This window comes from Camellia sinensis, chromosome 13, assembly GCF_055761805.1.
Source record: "Camellia sinensis isolate YWXY chromosome 13, ASM5576180v1, whole genome shotgun sequence".
Taxonomy (NCBI): Eukaryota; Viridiplantae; Streptophyta; class Magnoliopsida; order Ericales; family Theaceae; genus Camellia; species Camellia sinensis.
The window spans coordinates 111,657,012-111,676,418 of record NC_138973.1 but is presented as its reverse complement, the minus strand read 5'-3'; the positions used below and the strand labels follow the sequence as shown (position 1 = coordinate 111,676,418).

Genomic DNA, 19,407 nt, shown 5'->3' with positions numbered 1-19,407 from the left:
TGATTTTTTTTTATCACAATTGGAGTTGTCTAATTGTGATATTTTTTCACGTTAAATCTCTATGACGCATTTGTTGATTGCTTAGAAATAATTTAAATCACTTTTGTATTAGCTTGATGATTTAGATTATTGTCTAATTTAGGAATTACTATTAAGTGTTCTTGATTAGCTCATAACTCATGAATCACATTACATAGGGTCTTTCAAGTTTATTTTCAATGAATTAATGAGTTTATTTCCAATGGTGTTGTGCACTTGTGAGCTCTCCGGATTCAGATTTCCCAACAGCTTCATTTTATATTTTTACTACACACTCAAATTTATTGTAAAAGATTGAAGGCTAGAGACTCAGATTGTAAAGGTTTAGTGTGTAAGAGTGAACATTATAAAGCGATTAAATTGAGAGGTTTAGAGTTTTGTAGTACTTATTGGGCACAATGAATTTAATCTCATTCCTCATTAGACACAAGCGTATTGTTAAACCAGGGACACAAGCATACCGTTAAACCACATATCTTGTATTCTGTATGATAATTTTGTTTCACATTATTGTTCTGTGATTGGAACCAAGTTATACATAATGGGTGTTTAAGAAGTGAGTTTTTTTGTAAATTTTTTTAGTTGTAGGATATTATTAGAAAAAAAATTCTTTATGTTTGGAAAGATAGTTGGATCTTTTTATGGTTCGATGTGATGTTTGTGAGAGTAAAAGTGAAATGATTATAAAATTTGATGTGATATTTTGTTTGTATTTATTTTTTTTGATTTTGTAAAATATTTGTCTTGTAGTGAAAAAAAACAAAAAAAAAAAATCCAAAAATCAAATTCCCAAACACCGCCATAATGGGATGGAATAATAGGCTTGCGTGATTGTACTTTTGTTTTAATCGTTTACACTTTTGTGGTGTTTGCAATAAAAATAATGAAAATTTTGAAAACATTTAAAGATTGAGAGGGGTAAACCACAAATTAGTTTTTTGGTTTTTCCGAAAAAAAATAAAAATAAAAAATAAGATAAAAAAATAATTCTATGGGAGTGAATAGCATGCCCCACCAAAGAAACACACTACAGAAAAGAGAATATCAAGGTATGAGAGCTCCATCCATGACCTTGATCATCAATGCTAGATATACTCAAAGTACCCGGATTTCAAAATGCATAAATCAAATTCATTCTGAATATGAACAATACCACCCTAAATTTAAATATGCTTCACACATTTCAGATTTTCTACACTTTCTGAATAATTTTTCTGGGAACATTACATTTCAGATTTCTCAACTATCTTGAAGTAATGGTTGCTTGTCAAACAACTGTAAGATATTTAAATTTAATGGTTACTTGACCTCCAAGCGCGACTTTGCCATCACATTTAGACAACTTTAGCAGCACAGTGAGAAAAAAGTAACATGCTCCACCAAAAAACAAATTTAATTATAAATAATAAAGAATTGCCACCAAAAATGATAAAAATGAATGAGTTGCCAATCTGAGAAGGTAAGGTAATCACTAAGACTTCAGACACAGCTCTGAGAGAGAGAGAGAGAGAGTACAACAAGATCTACTTACAAAAGGCTTAAGAACTTTTCTCTATTCTCCCAAACAAGAACACAGATCAGAAGAAATAAATATAATGAAAAACCATATATAATCCAGGAACTCGAGTAGGGATTTTACATGGGCATCGCGACACGAAGGATAAGACTTACTGCCACTCCAAGCAATAAAGAACTTCAACAATTAACTGCTTTCTGCTGGAAGTGAACCAAGGGTCCCAACACAGTTGGCATATTTGGGCCTCCATTCAGTTCTTCCCTTCACAATCTCAGCCCCACCCTCAAGTCGAAGCAAATGCTGGCACTCAACATAACCAGGATCAACCAAACTGCCAACACCACCACCAGATACAGTGGTTAGGGACTGCAGCACGCTGTCCCTCCCGCATTCCCTCCTGTACTCCAGAGTCATGCCGCAAAGCTCATGACTCCAAAATTGGCAGTGGTGCACTCTGCAATAACCGGCATTGTTTCTGATTAGATCAATAAAATAGCAAGCAAATTTGAAACCTCTGAAGCACTGACACTTCAAAATGAGTGTTCAGTGTCGTATGTCAGACACCGACACGCCATGTGGCATGCTAATTTTATTAAGTATTATTTTTTTTCAACACTTTGGAGACACTTCATGGACATGCACCTCAGGATACCATTGCGAGTTTCTTTTTGATAATTTTAAAAAGATGAGTTGGGGTCAAACTAAAATACATGAAAACAGAGGGAATTGCACCCACATATATATTAATGTCTCTTGTATCTCTATTTCCTAAATTTGTATTCATATACATAGCAAATAAAAATATTAAAAATAAAATAAAAATTTCCCCATCCTCGCCGCATCTGTATCCTAATTTTTTTTCAAAATCATTGTGACCAATGTCCGTGTCCATGCCCTGTAGTTTGAAACAAGTGAAAAGGGAATGCTGGAAAGATTGAAGAAAACAATGAATTTAAAATGGTCAGGAAATGCATAAATCCCTCAAAATTGGTACTGTGAAAGAACAATCACAACCAGATATCACATGCCATTTGACAGTGAGCCACACTTTCCATAGATCAGCATTCATTGCATTATAAACTCCAAGCAAACATCATGCAACAATGTTTACGCGGTGGCAACAAAGTATGTACACAAGCTCTTAAATGATGCATATAAAAAATGAGAAATCATACTGTAAATCTTGCTAGCATAGCTCAACTGGCCAATGATAACAACCTTCACATATTAAATCTTCTCTCTTCTATTATTTCCATCTCTCTTATGTACAGCCAAGTTGCTAGCATTTTGTTTTTGCTGGATTTTATTCTTGCTGTATTTGAAACCAAAATCCTAGGTTTTAAAATTCATAAGCAATTAATGTCAACAAATTATGTTGTTGAAAAGTGTAAACAAGGACTTCCATCACGGTTTTGCCCCATGTTTTGATTTCTAAGACATAAAGCTGCAAACATCAAGAACTGCAAATCACAATGCTTGAGTAACTCATGAGGGCATTCAGATGTTCCGCGTTTATTGAATTAGTACGTTGTGCTTCATACAGCATAGTAAAACACGACTTGGGCACCATAAAACGTAACAATAGAATCAAATAAAATATAAATAAGGATGTCTATTAATCGCCTAACCTGCCTTGATTGTTAGAAACACGTATCAAACTAGTTAAAATGCTATGATAAACAGGACTCATTTAAACTTAAACCTAGAATAAAAAATAATGGTTCAATTTCCAAGAAAAATGAAAATCCTCACTCAATACAAATCAATTTAATAAATAACTTCAAATGCATTCAATATAAAATAGTAATAATAATAATAAAATCATAAATGAATCTTGGCTGAGGAATTTCGTATGAAATCATACAAAGCCATGGAGGATGGTAAAAGTTTCCATTCCAGTTAGTTCAAAGAAGGGGATAAGAGGACAATTTACAAGAAGGCGCATCATTTTGTTATTATGATACAATGACAAAGGGAAGGAATCTGCACTCAACTAACGTGAATAGCTGATACAAACAAGTGAGCAAATACTTCAGCTAAATTAATGTTGAACCGAGCATTCCCATAGGGGTCTCAGATCATATTTTATGAGACAAGAAAATCAATAACAAGATAGATTATGCATCAAACAAAAGAAAAGGAATTTACCTCAAGAATCCATCCGATGTGTTTCACATTGTTAACATGCTGATTGACATCTAGATCACTCCATCTAGGCTGAACAATTAAAACACACAAAACATGAAAACAAAGCAAATTATATGGTACATTTCAAAGGTAAATGATCTGTTGCATTATGAAATAACCTTTAACTTACCGTTAAACCATTACGAATATAATCTGCTGTGCTTTCATCAAGTTTTAGTAATTTTCTGCTGTCCTCGTCCACAACAGGAGGTGAATCCACAAAAAAAGTACCTATTTCCCCTCGAACTTCATTAGGAATTTTAGATAACCTCCGCGTCTCTTTATTCATCATCACCCAGACACTGCAATGCGTCCAATTAAAACCACCACAATCATAAAAACTTTGATTACTTAGGCCAAGTTTGGCTACAAAGAAAAAAGTGCACTTATTTCATCTTTTTATCTTTTTTGGGTCATATCAATCAACATCTCCTCTCTACTTTTTCTACACATAATACAAAAAAAGTCAAAAAGTGCACTTATTTAGTCTTCCCAAACTAGGCCTTAGTCAAATAAGTCATTTAAATTCAACTTCAGATCGAGTAAAGACTATAGCTTTACATGCTATAGAGAACTCTCGTCAGTTAGTCCAAAAAACTGATTCAATTGGTTCACAGAAAGTTACACTTGACACACACAGTCTAAAGGTCATTGGCTAAACATTCTCCAGAGAGTATCTTTCATGTTCTTAAGAAAGTTGGGAATCTTTTTAGCAGAAGACTTCCAACTAATTTTGCATAATCTATATGTTTAGTTGCTTCTTTTGCTACTTCCTCTAGCATTAAATATATTCAACAAATAATCCCATAATTTTATTTGTCAAAGAATAAACAGATAATATATTCACCATTTTCCAATGCAGTTGTGGCTCCACTTAACTTTTTCAAAAGAAATAGCACAATAGAAGAACTTTGCATAACATCGGCATCATGAGATTAAAAAGAAAAGAAAAATGTTCCCACCTGGAAGCTCTAGTTAAAATGTCCCCTGTTCTGCAGTCATGAACAAGCCAATCACACCGCATACCATTCTTTCCGGATGCAGCTACCCAGGTGTCTACTTGCACTACATCACCCCTGAAAGAAATAAAGAAGCTCAAACCATGAATTGGTAGTAATCAATTACAAATATTATAAGCAACTTCAGTACTAATAAATTTCATTATCTCAAGGGCATCACGTCACGTCCCATAAAGTAAATACTTCCCTTCATCAGCTAAAAGGTGGTATTATTAATCTAATACCATATCAAATACAATAAATAATAAAATACACAAAGAAAGTTAATTTTGTGGATGTGATCAAGATCATGTAGCAATGAAGTACCTAGATAGTTGTATCAATGTATGTAACCTATGAGCTGCAGACATTATATGTATCAATGTATGTGTCGCCCACAGAAATTCAATCAATTCAATGACACAAGTCCATTCATTTCTGATAGCAATTGTTAACATTTTATGAGCTTCATATAAAGGCTATTACAATTTCACTAATCATTTCACAAATAGAACAATCTTTGCATTAAATTACTACTCCAAAAATATAGACTGATGTGATGTTCATATGACAACAACAGCACCCTTAGTCTATATTGTATTTGACCATTATTCATTAAAACCATAGTTGTCAAATCAAGATTCGAATCGTGAATCGAAATGGCCATGTACCGAATCACAAATCGAATTGTAAACTGTAAAGATTCAGTTACTTTTACCAAATTACTTTAAAATATATATCTACACAGTTGGAAGTTAAATATATCTTATAAATATAAAATATTGTTAAAATTGATGTATTATTGATTGATGTATGTTGTGTGAATTACAATGTGAGGGGCTCCTTATATAGGAGATATAGGTGTAGTAGGTGGAAGTGGTAGTAGTAGGTTTTAACAGCCCCCCGCAAACTCAAGGGGGATAGGAACTAACCAACTTGAGTTTGGAGAGAGTAACAAAACAGGAAAATAGACGAATACATAAAAGAAAACAGGATAGGAGATACTGGATGGTCGTGTCATAACGTTGTAGAGGACACTGTATGGTGGTGTCATAACGTTGTAGAGGACACTGTATGGTGGTGTCATAACGTTGTAGAGGACACTGTATGCTAACCGGAATCAATGTCGGGACAGTTTATGGGGTCTTGTCGGACCGTTGGAAAAGGTGCACCCTTAAAAGGTGTGCCCAATCTTTCAAAAGGCGTGCCATCAAAAGGCGTGCCCAATCCATAAAAAGGCGTGCCATCAAAAGGCGTGCCATCAAAAGGAGCGCCCATATTGTCGAGCGCCGAGCGGCGCATGATGCGCGTGTCTGCCTTGGCTATTTAACCAAGACAGAGGCTGAGGCTGAGGCAGACAAAAAACTTCTGAAAAACTCTGCGTTTGCTGAGAGAGAAACTCTGTAACACGCTGTAACACTCTGTTGCCCAGAAAATGGCCTCTTCTTCCCGTAGTCTGCTCACTCTCTTTCCAGACCTCAACGAGTCAACAAGAGAGACAACTGGTGCGGTGGCCCGTGAACCTCAACCACACACCTCTGGTTTTGTTCCGTTGAACTTTCCGATACGGTCGGTGGAGCAAAAAATGGCAGTGCAAACGGATATTGAGGCCAATCAGTATACATTGAAGTCATGTGTGGAGACCATGACTGCGGTCACAAACTTGTCGCACCGGCTGCAGAGTAGGACAAATGAGGTGCAGCAGTTAAACGCCCAACTGGCTCTGCTCCAACGCATGCATAAGGATGCGCGAGCAGAGATAAGTATGCTAAAGGCAGAAAATAAGGAGCTGAAGCGGAAGGCCACCGTGATGTTCCGATTTGGAGGTCCGCCATATGCTGCAGTGGAGGAGCAGGGGGGAGTGAACGTGCTCGGTGAACTGGGAAGTATGAAGGCAGCGCCGGTAAGGGACACCCAAGAGAAATGCAAGAAGAAAAGACCTGCAGTAGAGTAGAGAGGAAAAATCCCGCTGTGGGTGTGGTTGTTTTGTTTGTGGTTTTTTTTTTTTTTTTTTGGTGTAAAATGGTGAGCGGGGTGAGCCCCGACATGAATAAAATGAGTTTGGTGTGCAGTTCTTCTTCTTCTGTTTTTTTTTTTTTTTTTTTTGTGGGTGTGTTTGTTCTTCTTCTTCGTTTTTTTTTTTGTTTTTGTTTTTTTTGTTTTTTTTTTTGTTTTGTTGTTTTTGTTTTGAAAATAAAAGAAAATAAATTTGAAGAGAAGGATGTGAATAAAATGGAAGAGAAATGTGTGAATGGGAATAAATTTGAAGAGTGGATATTTGAAAGAGATTAAAAGTGAGGTGGAGAAAATAAATAAAAATAATGAAGTTGGAATCAAACGGAGGAGAGAGGGGATAAGCCCACATGCGTTTTTTTTGTTTTGTTTTTTTTTTTTTTAATAAGAATAATAATAATAATATAGTAATGGAAAGCATGTGCGCTGATAGTGTGTGGTGGTGTAAAATGGATGAAAAGAAAAAAATAAAGAAATAAAAGAAGAAAAGTAAAATGGGTTTGGGCAAAACAGTTGGTGTGTCGGTTTCTTTGCAAAAGATGGAGTAAAAGAAATATAAAAAAAAAAAGAAAGTGGAGTGGGGAACAGGAGTGTAATGAAAAAAAAGAAAAAGTATAGGTTGGAGAGTGGGTCACATGGGTGAGTGGTGGTGTATGCCGAGAGGTGCTGCTGTGTGAATTCACTGCACAAACGGAGATCAACAAGACTTTGGGAAACTGGGTAGAGGAGATCAACAAGACTTTGGGGAGAGGTCCGGAATGAAGATATGTGTAGAGGTCCGGCGGACGGCCAAGGCGAGGCTGCAGCCCGCCGGTGAAGCAGAATTACTAGCTTCTCAACCTTGCTCTGATACCATGTTAAAATTGATGTATTATTGATTGATGTATGTTGTGTGAATTACAAATGTGAGGGACTCCTTATATAGGAGATATAGGTGTAGTAGGTGGTGGTAGGTGTAGTAGGTGTGGGTGGAGTAGGTGTAGTAGGTGGTGGTAGGTATAGTAGGTGGAAGTGGTAGTGGTAGGTTTTAACAAATATTTAGACTTAAATTAATAAAAATACTGTTTTAAATGATGACCATGTGGTCTAATAGGTAAGAAGTTAACACACTTCTCATGTAAGATCACGAATTTACCTTTTTCCTTTTTTAGATACTTCTTATCAATCATTTTTAGTAAAGCAAGTAAACAAAGATAGACTCTCAATTTCCAAGTAACAATAACTTCACAACGATGTTGATATTTGGACAATAAGCATACATACCTTTCCAAGTAAGAATAACACAATAATAAAAAAGAATTAATTGGAATCCTTTATTTCAAAGCCTAAAACATTTTAAAAGGTATATATGCTTGTTCGAAAAAGTAATTTTTTTTCTTTTTTTTTTTAAATAGAACTTGTTTAACTGACCTCACTCATGTAACATAGAACTATATTTATTTCAATAAAATAGCAATAGATAATTCATGATACAAGTTACTTTATCCTTAAATATCTTTAAAAGTTATATTATGATTTTTATCGAGGAAGAAAAAATAAGAAAATGTTAAAAGCATATTGGGTCTGACTAAATCTGATTAGATCCTACTAAAACTCTCTAATCACCAAAATAACAACAAATTTTGTATATATATTTTTCTACTAAATACTACTAGAAGTTGTATTACGTCGTTTTTCACAAAAAAACAAGAAATAAAAATAATCGAAATATGCCGGACACAACAGTTTCAAGAATTGCTTAAATCATAAAAAGTGAATCAAATCATTCGTCGATTATGAATCGTGCGATTCATTTTAATTCACTTTCAAAATAGATTCACTTATAGATTCGTATTGATTTTGCAAAAAATACTAATCGAATTGTGATCAAATCGCAAATCGTAAAATTTTGATAATAGAGATTACAACAACAATTGAAAGCAATTTGAATTGTTGACATTCTTACAAACAAACAATTTATCATGTTAGCAATATGACAACATGAATCTTATACACACACAAATAATCATTCTATAACATAAGCTGTAACCACCACATATGCTATTCTAATAGGGAACCCCTACTTCCCCAATAATCATGAAATATATGCCAAAGGTGAACCTTCACAAAAACTTTCTAATCCCAAGGTGCAAAATAGAATCAATTTTATGTCCCATTAACAAGCAGCGTATTAGGTTGAAATACAAAATTCCAATTCAAAGAAGCAAATCAAACATCATTTCTCATCTTTGCCTAAGTTGCTTGGTTTACCAAAGTGAGAGAGGAGAAACACAAGACACATGCAACTATAACAGGATAAATTATTAAAATAGAAATAAAAACACCATTCATACAATGGATTAACATTGCACCTGTAAATTCACACCAGTGGGGCAAGCTAACACATTCTAATTGACCAAGACACAAGGTATATAGATACATCATGAACAGGCCACTCAAATAAACCACCGCTACCATGTGCCAACTTGCAAGTTGCATCACCTCACCAACCTAGGAAGAAAAGCTGGCCATTTTTTCCCACAGCTTTCAGTCCATGCTTAATAGCATTGTACTACAGCTGCTAAAGTTCCCTAGTAGTGAACAGTTCAGAAAGAGAACCTCAAAACTAAGTACCCGTTTTGCAACTTTACTTTTTAGTGGTTTTTTTACTTTTTTATGAGGTGAAAAAGGGTGAATGTGTTTGGAATGATTTTTTTAGTTGAATAAATAGTTGCGAGGGAAAAAGTGATTGATTGCTGTGACCTTTTGCTAATAGGGTTGAATTTTTTGGCTTTGAACATTTTGGCTTTTTTAGCCAAAAAGCCTCTTGCCAAACAGGGCCTCAATTGTCATAAACCATGGAGTCCCAAAACAAAAAACTCAATCGAGCTTGATCAAAATTTCAAATCAAAAAACGAGCAGGATAGTAAACAAGCAATCACTACAGATGCTTATTGACTCCGCAATGCCTCGACATAAAACAGGTGTGTGAGTACTAGTTAAAGTATCCCACACACAGAAAAAACTTAATAATTCACAAGCAATCGATCCCATAACTTCATCATGTTTTCTATCCATTATGCAAATTTAATTATGGCCTTCATGAGGCGTATTAACACTTTCCAAAAAAATTATAACATTGATTTTTCTTTCCTTTCTTCGATATAAATACGTACTATATAGGTCTCTATTATTACAGATCAAAGCATTCACTGTGCTGAATAAGGCAATCCAAGTCGTAACAGACTTCTGTCTCATGACAGTAATAATATTGCCCATACCCTTCCAACCAACATTTTAAAGGGGAAAAATTGGAAAAGAAAGGAACCAAGTTTTGAACATATATAAAAGAGAGAATTTATGAAGCATAAGTCTCGTGACTCTAAAGCCTTCAGCCATGTATTGTAAAATGCCAACGCAGAGAGAGCGCCACATTAACCAAGCATAACAGGCACATGCCCCATTCACCCTTGTTTTCAATGCTTTTTCTCGAGAAGTACTCCTCAAACTTACATAAAAACCAAAGCAGCGTTTGGTTTACTTTTCAAAACTCTACTCTGTTTTTAAATCAGGATTTGGATACAACATGTTCACCAAGCATAATTTTAAAATACAACTCAAAATTACATTCGAAACTCATCTCTTCTCTTCTTCTTTTTTTTATTATTATTATTATCAATCAATCACTTTCTCTCTCATCTCTCCTCTCACATTCTATACATCAATCAATCAATCAATCAAAAATAAATAAGAAAAAATTACAAATCATCCCAAAACTATTTTCAAAACTCATAACTAAACAAATTTTCTCTTTTCAAATCAAGATTCAAAAACTCAAAACACAACTCCACACTCAAATCATAATATTAAAACTAAACCAAACGGACCCCAATAGTTTAAAAAAATAAGAAAAAAAGACCATACATATTTCAATAGCTTAATTGGGTTGGGTTGGGTAGGGCAGGTCGATAGGGCCTCGTTTGGAAACAGGCTATTTTAGTAACTTTCTAATTTTTTGATTAAAATATGAAGTAAAAAATTAGCATGTTTGGGATGACTTTTTGTCTTTTTACATAAAAAATGTGCAAAAAGTAGGAAAAAATAGAATATTTGACTTTCTTTTTTTTTTTTTTTTTTTGTATAATTTGTTGGTTTTGAGGAGTTTTAATCCTTTAAAGTGTCTGTCGTATCTATGACAACTACATCAAATCTTGAGATCAAGTACTATACGTTTTCTTAAAGCAATATGTGATTAAAAAAGAAAATTAAGAGATCAAACAAAAGGTCAAGGTACCACCTCCAACCCCTCCTATCATGCATGTTTTTTTACATTTAGACCAGATTGCAAACATAGATTATAATCTCATCTCAAATATAGACCCCTAATCTTTTAAAGTTAACGAAATGTGCTTCACATTAGATGTTGCGACTGGCATGATGGCAAGTGCTATCTGCCCCCAGTCCTGTGGCACAGGTTTGAGTCACAAATATCAGCATCTCCACAAAACAGTGGGGTAAGACTGCTTACCTGCTGTCTCTCCCACACACCTGTCGTCAGCAGGAGCTTTGTGAAGCGAGTGCAAAGCAACCTTCAAGTAAGCTTCACATTCACGCATTAATTATTGTATGTTAAATCATCCTGAAAATACCTTAAAGTTAGGGAATCAACTAAGCCTCTACAACATGGTGGGGTTGTAAATACATGTAATATGACTTTAACATAGCCCTTAGCAGCCAAACACTACATCAATTTCCTAGAGACAACTGAACCGTCAGAGAAACTAAAAGGTATGATATCATAATGTAGTAAGAAAGCAATGTGATGCACACAAGACTGTGACTTACCAAGTAGGATAGCGATCTACCAGAACCTGCATTTTAGTGACCACCCAAATCAGGTTCTTTTTGCACATCTCCGGAGTTGAACCAAAGCCATCACCCAGAAGTCCTGCACTCTTCACGTGATTAAGAGCTGTTTCCTGCAAAAAGAACCTAAGCTTGTGAAGGACTAAACAAATTAGAAAAGGGGCAGTGAATGGTACATGGGAGTGCATTTATTCTTTTGACATTGTAGTCAAATGAACTTTCAATCATACCTGCAAATGATTCATCAATGTCTCTATAGAGGCGGTCCGATCAGCCCCTATCTCATAGGATCTGATAGAGAAGTTTTGACGGAAAACAAAACCATCCTCAACAATTTTCCCAAAACCAAACGGATCAACGAGCATATCAAGGCGCCTTGGCTTCCAATCAAGCATCATCCACTGCTTCTCCGCTGCCAAGAATATCGTCGTGACAGCAGCAAGAAGCATGCTCCAATCAGGTAGTTGGTTGATAAAAGTCCTTTGGTGAAGTGATGGCGAATCATCCTCACTCTTGAGCCCCTCCATTACACCAACTTTGGTGCCGTTTACCTTGGAAGGGGCTTGTGCATTGGCCTTAACCTGCAAACCCTGAGTGGCAGCAGATTTTGATTTAATCCCTCGAGCATCCACATTTGCTGGAGGTCCTCCAAGCTTGCTGGATGTCTTGGCACCAGAATCGGGTGGAGGAGATGCAACTGGAAAAAATGCAGAAGTAGCGGCGGTAGCAACCATTATGAAAAATCTATCACCTGAGTCAAACATAGTTATCATTTGTTAAAGCACAATCTCCAGTAAAAGTATTTGCAGCAAATTGAAACTAGCAACCAGATTGCATAAATTCTGGAATAATCACCAAAATGCATCAAAGAGTGACATGCTGCTTCTCCATTGTAAATTACCAAACTAGAACAATTGAATTCGAAATTCAAGTGATTAAATGACTAATTTTCACTTTTTTCAACTCAATCAGCTATCAACCAAAAAAACACAAAAATTGCTTCCATTTACCAGCAAAAGCTTGTTGAGAGAGAGAGCTTTGTTTCCATTTTTTTCAAAAAATTAAAACTTTCAACAATAAAAATTGTACCTAACATTGTTAAAAGCAGTGGTTCAGCTTGGGTGCTCTCATAAACCCTAACTCATAATGTAGTGGATGTGTGGGCTTAATTGTTAGATATTATGAATGTCCTTTTTAATAATTTATTTGAGGTTATTATTGTAATATAAAAAATGGAGAGTCCAAAATAATTGATGGGGTGCTAATAACAGCACTCTATACCAAAGAGTCATTTACATAAAGTGTAACGCCTCCAAAATAATAATAAATCCAACTCATAAGCGGAAGAATAACAGAAATAAGATACTTTCATTTATCAGAGTTCGTAGTACAAAAGATAATACATGCAATATACATTCATAAATGTTCATCCTGAATCTATAGCATGTAATACCAGTTAATAATCAACAAAATAAATGCCCAACGGGCTTACATCTTTCCAAGACATTGTTGAGTTACAACAAGAGAGAGTCATAAGCTCTGTACATATAAAGTCCTCGGCTTGAATAAACATTAAGTACAAAATAACATAAAAAGAGCCTTCGGCTCCAAGGTCCTCCTAAGTTACGTCCTTGGAGGAGGCATGTCACCAATACCAGAAAGTGGTTTCCCAAAGTAGGGTGAGCCAAAACCCAGTAGAAACAATCTAACACAGTATATGAGGTTTAATGAAGATATAAGTGTCAAGTGTATAGTCAATATCTATGACGAAACATTCATTCTCCACATGACCTTACGTTACCGATGTTAACGTCCCAATCTATTCCCATCTACTCATTTCAAGTTAATTCATTTCATTTCAACTCATGGGCTAAATTCATAATTCTCCAAATAACCCAACACAATCATCATACAAGCACTTCAATCTTGCCATTTTACAGAAATTTCGTTCGCGGGATCGGTACCCATGTATACACATGATTTCGGGACTTTTACCCTCGACACTCCGGCCAACTTAATTTCGATGGAGTCCATCCCCTATATCCTCCCAAAACATGGAGTACATCCCCTTTCTCCTCCCAAAACATTATACATTTACAACGTATTTAAAAGTACCTTTATATTCAATGACTATCAACTATACATATTCAATGCCTTAACATACTGTCATATTCAATGACACAATTAAATGATTAGTTTCAATTCACTTAATCCTCATGCAATTTCTACAACAATCATAACTATCCTCCACCGATAGCCCAATACAGATATTTCTAAACAGATATTCAATCTCAAGACAGATAATCTATTCAAATTTTCATAGGAGCGAGATAACGCGTATCCGGCTCCACCATTTACATCAACAACTAACCAATTCCATGTTACCATAATCAATTTCGTTTATTTATACAAAACACAAATTGATCCATCTAGGGCACAACTCCCATTCTTCCAAATGTTAACCCAAGTGTCCATATCAACCCTTTTTCAACAACAAACGTTTACATCTACACCCAAACCATTTTTACCAATTACCTTTGAAAACCTCCCCTTTCATTCCACACCCAAACCCTAGGTTCATCCACAAATATCCCTAATATTCCACCATTTATACATAACAACGAATAACTAGGCTAAAAATCATATTAAGGTGTAGAATATCCCTACCTCAAGCTTAAAAGAACAAAGGAAGAGATGGAGGATCTTCAAAGACGCCGAAATCAAACTTCAATTGGACAAAAAGGAAGCTCTTGAGACGCACTATCTTTTTAACAAAGGCACACAGATGTAGAGATCACTAGATCTAGGTGTAAGAAGGGCCGCTCAAGCGGAGGTCCAAAATTCTAGGCAACACAAGGTTTAAAACTAAGCAATCAACCTGTTCCAAACGCACTCAACACGTCCAAATAACCAAATTTAAGGAGGAATAAAGAGAAAAAGACAATGAACAACATTCAGAAACCATAAACCCGAGTCCAAACTACCACAAGTGTTAGGTCAAAACCGAGGTCGCTATATAAAGGCCCCTAACCTATTGATAAGTATCATTTTGATCCCTAAAATTATAGAAGTGTACAAATAAACCCTCTAAACCATTGAGAAGTGTCACTTTGTTCTCTAAACTATAAAAATTTATAAATGAATCCCCTAAACTATAAAAGTGTACAAATTGAACCGTAACAGAAGGGATCAAAGTGAAACATGTCAATAGTTTAGAAGGTTCATTTGTACACATTCATAATTTAAGGAGTAAAGTGATACTTATCAATAATTTAAATAATAAAAAAAAACATTTATCAAAAGCCAAAATAGGCATCGGCCCATTAAACCTTGACGAAAAATAGCATCGTTGCACTTAATTGTTCGCCCTTTCCTTCCACAGATGTTGCCCAATAACAGTCAAAAAGATTACCTAATTCATGAGGTGTCTTTCCCTAGTGAAATCCTCCCGACCATCTCCACACATAAAATCTCCACTGAGGATTCAAGTCCCCTCCGTAAACCTCTGTACACTTCATTTTGTAGATCCACATTCTCTCGATAAATGAAGGGTTTAGTTTAGCTTTTAATTAAAGCTATTTTTAACAGTGATTTTTTTTTTTTTGATCAGCAAAATAATAAATTTTATTGAATTAGAACCAATGATAAATCCTTCAAATCTTATATCAATAAAGATAAAAGAAGGAAGTGTAATAAACATCAAAGTTAAATATATTCATTCCAACTAGGTTGGCACAAGAAAGACCACCCAATCATTTGTAGCACCCACCTAAAACGAATTTGGTGTGGCTGATGTACCCCAGTACAGTAGCTACTGTTGTGTAGCCTTATGGGCTCATTTTGGGGCTCGTTTTGATAATTCGAGCCGTTCACATTTTAGATTATATAGAGTAGAACATACCTGCAAAAAACTAAGTTAATCGGATATCGTTAACTCTTTCATCTATTTACATTTGTATTCATTTTAATACTTCAAATCACAATTGTAATTTATTTTTGTAAACACAAATGTGAGCAGATACAAGGGTTAACGATATCCGATTAACTTGATTTTTTGTAGGTATATTCTACTCGATGTACTATAAAATGTGAATGATTCAGATCATTAAAATAGATCCCAAAATGGGCTCATTTGGCTATACAACAGTGGCTCTTGTGGTCCCAGCACAACAACCATCCCAAATCCACCTAATACACACCAAATCCACCTAATACTAGTTGAGGAGTGAACAACCAGCAAACTATTAATAGGGTAGTTGGAAAAATAGTTCTTGTCAAAGGCAAACATGAATTATTTTTCTCTTATTATGGATCTTTTTTTGTTGTAGTGAGTTATTTATTTGTTTTCATTGTGCATACCTTTTTTTTTAATAGTTATTGAGGTTCTAGCTATGTGTGATATTAGATTATGATTGTTCAACCTCCCAAAATAAATAAATAAAAAAATTAAAAAAATAGATAAACAAATAACGAGAATTAAAATTGTTTAATATTTTGTCAAGGAGGCTAATATGGTGAGTGATATTTTAGGGAAAGGCTTTGCAACACAAAAAATGCACACGTTTTTCTTCTATTTGGACGCATAAATAGACAGACAAACAAAGAAGAGAAATAGATGTCTAGTTTTGGAGCTATGTATATGCTAAACCAGAACGGCAAGCTTCCTTATCAATCTCCGGTGGTGTCGACCTCTTTTCTTATTCTGTTTTTTTATGGCTGCTCAAAAATTAGTCAATATAGGTGTCTCGTCTGTATGTTTGTGGAATGGTGTGGCAAGGATTGCCTTGAACGGAGACAAATCCCGGGTTTTGAATAATAAAAGTTGTATAGGTTTAATATTCCTTCCATATTCCTAAATTCAAATACGCATATTCGCCTTGCAATCCTCAGACTTAGGGATATAAGAAAAATCGAAAAAATCGACCAAACCGATTGAACCGGACCAAAACAACTGTATTTGGTCTATTTTTTAATAAGAATTGATTTGTACATTTTTTTAATTTAATTTTTTCCGGTTTTCGGTTTGGTATTGGTTTAAGTACCTTATGTACCGAACTAAACCGAAACTAACCACTTCAACATATATTGTATATATAATATATATATATAATTTAATAATATAATGATATTAATAAGTATAATAAATTATTAATATCAATTAATTAACATTATCATCCCTATAACCTAAGTTGGGATACCCTTATTATATATATAATCTTTAACTCTAACTTACTTCATATAATCTTTAACTCTAACTTACTATTCTTGAAGCCTTAGCATTTATTATTATTTTGTGTTGGTATTTTTGTTAATGTAGAAATTGTAAAGTACTTATTAAATTGATGGATTTAACATGTTTGAAATGGTTGACAAATGACTAATTTAATATTTTAATATAAATGAGTGACTATACCAAAAAATGGCTTAAATTTAAAAGATCCTAAACCAATTAAACTGCACTAAACCGAACCGCTTCCATTGGTACTGTTCGATACAATTTGAAGGGAGAAGTGATCTGTGTCAGTGTTCAAAATAATAAAACCGACATTATCGATTCAATGAAAAAATTTACCTAAATACCAAACTGATTGTATCCCTACTTAGACCATCCAACTGCAGAAATTATCATGTCTGTTCAAAATATCACATGATCATGTATGATTTGTAATTGTGTTTCGTAATTTATTCATTTTATAATTGTGTATAATTTTTAATTGTGTTTTGTAATTTATTCATTTTTTCTTTCTTATATAAACATCCAGTTTTTACTACAACAAATGGCACTTTTGGCGACTAAATTTTTAGTTGCCAGAAGTCAATATTTAGTCACCGAAAGTTTTGGCCAACTAAATTATTTGGTCGCCCATTTAGTCGTTGAACATTTGTCGGGAAAAGTAAATAACGACTGAATGTTTTTTAGTAGCCAAAAGTCATAAATTGGAGACTAAATATTTAGTCGCCAAAAGTTTTCAAATAAAATTAATTTTAGTTTTCACTTTCAGCAACTAAAACTTTTAGTCGTGGATAAATTTTAGTCACAATAGTATTACATTTAAGAACCAAAGAACTTAGTCGCCAAAAAATTTATTTATCATTTTTTTTTTTTTTGCTACTAACTCTTTAGTTGTCCAAAGTCTCATTTATTTTTGGCTACTAAATATTTAGTCGTCAAAAACAAATTTATTTTCGTCTTTTTTTTTTTTAGCTACTAAACTATTTAATCGCCTAAAGTCTCATTTTTTTGGCTACTAAATCTTTAGTCGCCAAAAACCTTTGGTTTCTTTCTGACTACCAAATATTTAATCGCTAAAAGTATTAATTTCCTTTTTGGCTACCAATTGGTTAGTCGCCAACTTCATTTTCTTCTTTTTTTTTGGCTACTAAACGTTTAGTTGCCAAAACTTTATTTAGTGTTTTTTTTTATTATTATTAATTTCTCCACAACCTGTATTTATTTGTGCAACCTATACCCTATATATAAACAAAACAATATATATACCAATTTCTATTTCACTTTCAACCATCCAAAATTTGGTCTTTGAATGTCAAATTCTATACAAACCAAATATAATCCAACCCAAAATAATAATTCCATATAAACAAAGAATCACACAAAAACCATATCGTCCATACACAAAAAAAGACATCCACTAGTAATCTATACCACGCCAATAGTAATATGTTTCATTCCAAAAGTAATCACCATCTCGGATCTAAAGTCTTTGCATCTCTACCTCTCGTGTTGTAGCATTTGATCCAGAATCGAAGGAAGAGGGTTTTGGGCTGACCCCAAATCCTCTTAAATATCCCTTCTTCCCAAGCACCTATCTTAATATTTCCTCTTGCGTCATCAGTGTTCAATAATGGGAAGACTCGTCCTACATCCTCGCCTGAAATCTCCCGGTCATTGACATATATAAATATACTAGTGAGACGGCCGCGCGCCATCTCATGGCTATTGTTGGTGCCAATTATTATTAAAAAAAAAAAAATTTTTAAAAGGCGCAATTTAAAAAAATAATAAACATAGTGTGATAACCCTGTTCTGTGTTATACTGTTAACCTTTAATTATGCTTGTGATTATGTGCTTAATATGATTTTGGATGCTACTTATGTGATTATATGTGTTTTTGAATTTATATTTGTCCACTATAGGGAAATATGTTCTATTTCCTGTTATAATTTGAAATTTAAGGCTATAGAGGTGACACAAACCAAAATTGACTGTACGATTATGATTAGCATAATTTTTAGAGCATACTGTGAAATTTAATTAAAAATTAATTTGGATCAAAATAATTAGATTAAATTCAATTAAACTTGAGCCTTGATTAATTAGCACTAAACCTTGATTAGCCATTTTGATTAGTCAAGCATATATATAGGTTAATCCAAGTGTTTAGACTCATTTTTGAACACTCAAAAATATGAGGAGAGCCATTTTAGAGAGTGAGCCAGCCATTCTATAGAGAGAGGGAGATCATCTTTGAAGATTTGCTCAAGGGAATTGAGGATTGTGAAGAATAGCTCAAGAATCTACTAATACAAGTGATAATAAAAGCTCTACGTGAGTAATTGAACTCTAATTCATGAGTTTAAGTTCATAATTATGTGAATTCAAAAAGAGTACGTAAATAAATGTAAGAATTGAGTTGAACATGTAGAGATTAGGATCAATCTGTGCACGCATGTGTAAATTTGTTATAGTTCTTCATTTTAGAGCATGAACTATGTTTTTTAAGTCAAAAATCCATGAGGCTATGAACTTGAATTTCATGTGTAAAGAGTTTTAGAAAAGAAATTGGGTT

The 19,407-nt window shown here is 34.2% G+C and overlaps 1 pseudogene across 1 annotated transcript; it reads right to left on the bottom strand.

The window, feature by feature from the left end:
* Positions 1–1,411: 1,411 nt before the first annotated feature.
* Positions 1,412–18,565, bottom strand: LOC114264135 (palmitoyl-acyl carrier protein thioesterase, chloroplastic-like; annotated as a pseudogene). The gene is made up of 7 exons (XR_014349405.1): positions 18,333–18,565; positions 11,829–12,349; positions 11,578–11,711; positions 4,705–4,818; positions 3,873–4,044; positions 3,704–3,772; positions 1,412–2,009 (listed from the first exon to the last, which is right to left on the bottom strand). The product of XR_014349405.1 is annotated as a palmitoyl-acyl carrier protein thioesterase, chloroplastic-like (transcript).
* Positions 18,566–19,407: the final 842 nt, after the last annotated feature.